Raw genomic sequence first — 6,617 nt, forward strand, 5'->3', positions numbered from 1 at the left:
TCCATTTTCCATTTTGATCCAAGTTGGTTTTCCCAATGCTGCCTCGTGCCGAGATTTCTGGTACCTGCACACTGACCCCTGGTGGCGGAAACTAGACCCCGCAAAGCCTTTTGAGCGTCAAGCTACACCCCTCTTTTAGCTGAAAAGTTCCCTTCCTGAACTACTCCATTTAAAAACCCTTCTGTTCTCAGGGTCCTGCTAAGTAATCAGTTAAGTAATTTAAAATAAGTTGTGACTGTGAATTTCCATCCCTCCCCCAGGGTTGCAATGTTTTACATCAAAGGAGTTTCTCATCCCCAGCTGGACAGAGGAAAAACATTCTGAGCAGGGGACCTTCTCCAGCAAATCATATCACAGACATCTTCTAGTCAACATAGTCCACAACCAGTCTGAACCAGTGACACTTCCTAGAGTCATATAATAAGAAGAACACAGGCTGTACAATCAGGCCTCCATTTAGTCCGGTTTTCCTAGCTTCCTAGATGTGTGGTCTTGGACAAGCTTCCTGAGTTCTCAGTTTACCTATTTGTAAAACGAGGATAGTGATATTTTCACTCTGCAGGACTGTTGTAGGGAAGATGCATTCAAAGGCCCTCATACTGAGTGTCTCATATTGAGAAAGAGTAAGGTCCCCAATAAATGTTTGACATTACTATTTCCAGTGGAAAGATGGGGCACTTATATTGATGATGATCATATTTTTTTTTTGCTTTAAAAACTATGTATTCGGGACATAAAAAGTTTAAATGACATAGGGGGACAAAAGGACAAAAATCTTTGAGGTCAAGATTGTCCCCTCCAAATCTGGGTTCTATAAGCAACATATCTGTATAAGCGTGTTGGTGACACGCTTGGAAACGTGCTCCTTGGAATGAGAGCATATCTTAGACAGGCTAGGCTGGAGCACTAAATATAAAATAGCAGGCCTGTTTTCCAGTTACAGTAAGTCCGTGGGCTGCTGGGTGTAACTTCCAAAAGAATGCTAGTTAACACCAAATCAGATTTCCAAATAAGCCCGGAGAACAGGCAACGCTGACAAATGGACAAGTGTTCAGAGATGTTTGTTTACACAGACGTCTTCTAACACCGTAAATAAAGTCATCAGAATACACACTCCTTTGCAGCAATCATAAAAGCTAGAATGGAGTTAGGTAGTGTCTAGACGCCTTTGATCAAAAAAACAGGGATTAGAGGTTGCTGAATTTACTAACACAATTTTCTTTTCTCCAATTATTTCTATTTTCAGCCTTCGCTTTCGGGATTTAGTTACAGCATCTTGCACTGCTTAGTCAGTAGACATGTGCCATTTGGGGGATGCTATGATCCCCTTTTTCAAAATTAAATTTTGAAGCCAGAAGTGTCAAGTTTCATTTCTCATTTAATGTAATTCTATGAGATTTTACTCTGCATTACAAGGCCAAGTCATTACCCACTGATCATCATATGTTTTCAGGCTTGAAGCATACACTGACTCATGTCCAAGGTCTTGCTACTAATTATTTTCCCATGCACTATCTACTACATAAATATTCAAAACATGGAAAGATCCATGGTAAGATTCAGAATGAACACAGAGTTTAGGTAGAGAGATTCAAAATATGCAAATTAACAATGTTAAAGTATAATAGCATAAATTATACCGGAACATCACTATAACACTTTTTAATCAAAGGTTCCTTAAGAATATAATCTGTACCAAATGCTGCGTAGGCAAGTATTTCCTCTTACTGCATTGTTTGTCTTACCTAATGTTGTATTCCCTACAGGTCGGGATTTAATAACAGACCATCCATCGTAGGTGGCCTGCATTTGCAATTTTCTGCAGTATCAGAGAACCTCTTTCATTACGAGACAGGCTCAACTGTAAGACTGCCTGAAAACATGGACCCAGGGGGCAATCTGACAGAGAGAGACTGCTGTGTGTATGCATGTATGCCAGGGGGATGGGCAACGAAGGGGCCACCGAGTCCCCCACTTCTGACGCTTGTGGGAAGTGAACATTCTCATTTGTGTCTTCTCTCTTCAGGCTCTTCCTTACTTGCCACAGCTCACTGGTCGTCCCTTGACAGAGAGGTGGCTGTTAGGCAGAGACTGAACTGCTGCTGAAAGAAAGGGAATTCTTCATTCAGCCCTAGCTGCTAGACGATGTAAACTGAAACTCATGGGGAACAGGGACCATACAAAAGATGGGGAGTGATATTCAGGGAGATGATCCATAGCTGGGGTGAATTTTCCCTGCCTGGAGTGAGAACTGGGGACTCAGATAAGATCCCCACACTCTCATTTATTCTTCTTTCTGGGTAGTTTTTCCTCTCATAACTTTATATCTTTAACATTCTAAAAAAGGCTACGGTTTGTTTGTTTGTTTGTTTGTTTGTTTGTTTGTTTGTTTGTTACTCAGACTTTCCCTATGCTCGGCAAAATTCTTGGTTCCCTGGAACAAGTCAGTTGTTTTTCTCTTAGGCTAGGCGATTATATTTTACACTGTGAACTGGGATACCATTTGCTTATAAACATGGATTTATTCTCTTTTTAACACGCCTATAACAGCTCCTTCCTTAAATGAAAATCTACTTTGGGTGCAGCTCTCTAAGATGAAATACAACTATCTGGGGGGAAAAATAATTCTCTCATTCTCTGAGGAGTACACGTTTGCCTGATGTATCTATGGAAGATGAACTTGAACATTCTTCACAAGACAAAGACACACAGAAACATGTCGGTTTTATGAATTATTTGAAGTTTACATAATTATGAAATATTTTTATTCATTCTTTTCAGAAAATACTCAATGTACAAGCCTGAAATCTTAATAAAAGTCCTGATGTATGCTACTTAATAAGAAATCTAACCATAATATAACTTTATTAAAAATATTTTTTTATTATGGCAAAAAATAAAAATCTGAAGATATTCACTACAGTAACCAGATTATCAAGTTTTAAAATTACACTTGAATTTAACATGCCATTTCCATAGTTCCCAATTTCTGAAAATTTTCGTAAGTCTTTATCCGGAAATATGGTGCCCAAATCTCTAAGCTCCCAGCCCAGGTTTTTAACAATGAATGGAGCTTTGCTTAGAATTTCTTTCCCCGAGGTCTGTTGATCATAAGGGAAAGAGAAGAAAGCAGATTTTAGTAAAGAAAGACCTATTACCTTTCATTGCCATTTAAAAGAAAAAATTCTTTTGGCAGTTGGCAATGGTTTTTAACTTATTTGAGTTTGGTATTACTTTGTATGTAGCCAAACATTTACCTTTTAAAAAAAAAATAAAAAACTGGCTTCAAAAAAAACTTGTCCCCATTTTCCCTTAATTTTTGATCAAAATGTATTTTGAAGGAAAATGAAATCCATATGCTCCTAGTTTATTCCTCTTAATTCTTAAACATTTTGTTATGGAAGATCATCTGGCAGCTAAAAAGCCTTAATCCATTTCCAGATTTTGTCATTTAATTATTAAATTGTATTTGACCAATAACTGTTAAATCATGAGTTTGGAAAAACGAGTATTTATTACAATCCTGAACACTTTAGATCTTAAAGAAACACTTTAATGAATGAATAAATGAATGAGTGAATGACAAGTAGGGGACAATTTAAAGCCATCAGATAATGCTTAAATAAGTTTTTTTAATTAGCATATAATTGACATAAAATAGCTTATTCATTTCAGGTGTACATCACAGTGATTTGATATTTATATGCAATATGAAATGATCCCCACAATTAGTACCCATCTGTCACCATACAAAGTTATTACAATATTGACTATATTCCTTATGCTGTAAATTACATCCCCATGGCTTATTTATTTTGTAATTGGAAGTCTGTACCTCTTAATCTCCTTCACCTATTTCACCACCACCACCACCCCACCCCCGTGCAACATCTCCCGCTCTGGTAACCACCAGTTTATTTCCTGTATCTATGAGTCTGTTTCTGTTTCGTTTGTTCATTTGTTTTGTTTTAATATTCCACATTTAAGCGAAATCTTTCTCTGATTTATTTCCCTTAACATAATGCTCTCTAGGTCCATCCATGTTGTCGCAAATGGCATGACGTCATTCTTTTCTATGGCTGAGTAATATTGCATTGTGCATACATCACATCTTTATCCATTCACCTACTTACAGACACTTCAGTTGCTTTCATATCTGCATATGAACATAAGGTGTGTATATCTCTTCAAATTAGTGTTTTTGTTTTCTTTGGGTAAATACCCAGAAGTGTAATTGCTAGATAGTATAATACTTCATTTTTTATTTTTTTGAGGAATCTCCATAGTGTTTTCCACAGTGGCTGCACCAATTTAATTCCCAGCAACAGTGTACATTGGATTCCCTTTCTCCACATCCTTGCCAACATTTCTTTTTTTTTTTTTAAGATTTTTATTGGGGAGTTGGGGGATGAGATTTTTATTGGGGAGTTGGGGGAAGGGGAACAGACAAGTTGCTGTCCTTTTGTTCTTCAGTCTAGTTGTGGAGGACGTTGCTTCACTGGCCCAAGTTGGCACCATCAGTGCGCTCTTCCCGGGCAAGGCAAATCAGTCGCCGGCTTCTGGACAGCCGCTCACGGCGTCTGCTGGCCGCTCACGCTGGCTGCTGGCCACTCACGCTGGCTGCTGGCTACACACGTTAGCCCACGGCAACCCACTGCAGCAGGGGCTGCAGCCTAAGCCATCGCCGGTGACTCAGGGCAGCCCAGCTCCAGGTTGAGCTGTTGTGTTCAGCATCTTAGCTGTAGAAGGCAGTGTCACTGGCCCTCATATGTGGGATCCGAACTGGGGCCCTCTGGCGTCCCAAGCCAGCTCTTAACCAACACACCACTCTGCCGGCCCAACACTTATTTCTTATAATAGGCATTCTGACAAGTGTGAGGTGATAGCTTACTGATTTGATTTACATTTTGGTTTGATTTACATTTCCATGATGATTAATGGTGTTAAACATCTTTCCATTTGCTTGTTGGCCATCTCTATGTCTTCTTTAGAAAAATGTCTTTTCAAGTCCTCTGCCCCTTTTTTTAAATCAGGTTGTTTGGTTTTTTGATATTAAGTTGTATAAGTTCCTTATATAGTTTGGATATTAACCCCTTAACAGATGTATTGGGTTGTCAGAAAAGTCATGACGTATTTTTTTCTATGTTTTTCATTGCAAAAATGCGTCATGACTTTTCTGACAACCCAATATAATTTGTGAATATTTTCTCCCATTCAGCAGGTTGCCTTTTCGTTTTGCTGATGGTTTCCTTCACTGTGCAAAAACTTTTTAGTTTGATGTAATCCCATTTGTTTATTTTTGCTTTTGTTGCCCTTGTCTGAGGAGACTGGTCTAAAAAAGTACTGCTAAGATCTATGTCAAAGAGCTTACTGCCTATGTTTTCTTCTAGAAGTTTTATGGTTTCAGGTTTTACATTCAAGTCTCTAATCCATTTAGAATCTATTTTTGTATATGGTGTAAGATAGTGTTCCAGTTTCATTCTCTTGCCAGGTACCTGCCCAGTTTTCCCAACACCATTTACTGAAGAGACTGTCTTTTCCCCCACTGTATATTCTTGCCTTTTTTGTCATAGACTAATTGACCAGATATGCATGGGTTTATTCCTGGACTCTCTATTCTAGTCCATTGATCTATGTGTCTTTTTTCATGCCAGTGATAGTTTTGTAGTACAGTTTGAAATCAAGGAACATGATACCTCCAGTTTTGTTCTTTTTTCTCAAGATTGCTTTTGCTATACAGGATCTTCTGTGGTTCCATACAAATTCAGGATTCTTTGTTCTAGTTCTGTGAAAACTGCCATTGGTATTTTGGTGGGGATTGCACTAAATCTGTAGATCGCTTTTGGTAGTATGGACATTTTAACAGTACTAATTCTCCCAATCCATGAGCATGGTACACCTTTCCATTTATTTGTGTTGTCTTCAATTTCTTTATAGAGGTTTTTAACTCTGTCACTGAGTGATGACTGAAAGTTTTATTCCCAATGCCAGAGACAGCCTTTCCTTCTTTCGAGTATTAATTTGGCCACCCTAAATACAAATTTCATATATTTTCTAGACAATATTATAAATTCCTATATGCTGTATATAAATCATTTTTCAAATGGTTTGAAAATGGAAATCTCTCCAAGACTTTGAAATGATGCACGTCTTTACTAAACGTATGGAAAAGATTGGCAAAGTGAAACTTCCCATTTAAAATAGGAATAAAATAGAAAAAGTAGGTAAGACTTATGAGGCTGGCCACAGGATGTGATGCTAGAATGCTAACAACAGTTCCCATCTATAAAGAGTTTATGATGTGCCAGGCACTGTGCTCTCTGCACCATATATTTATTTCAATTGATCCTCATGAAATCCCTGAAAGGTCAGTAGCACTTTTTGCAGATGTGAAAACTGAGGTTTAGGAAGATTGAATAACTGATCCCTGGTGATATGGTTGGTAAGGTGAGCCCTGGTTTAAATCTCAGGATGAGGTGTGTGCGAAGCTTACACCTTTGGGCATCCCTAAATCAACCGCAGTAGGGAAGGCCTTTCAAATCATGGAATGCAGCTGCGACTACAACAAATATTCACTTGCCCCTTATAGGATTTTCCCAGCCCACTCTGCCTCTTGG

The sequence above is a fragment of the Hipposideros armiger genome, unplaced genomic scaffold, assembly GCF_001890085.2.
Source record: "Hipposideros armiger isolate ML-2016 unplaced genomic scaffold, ASM189008v1 scaffold_650, whole genome shotgun sequence".
Lineage (NCBI taxonomy): Eukaryota > Metazoa > Chordata > Mammalia > Chiroptera > Hipposideridae > Hipposideros > Hipposideros armiger.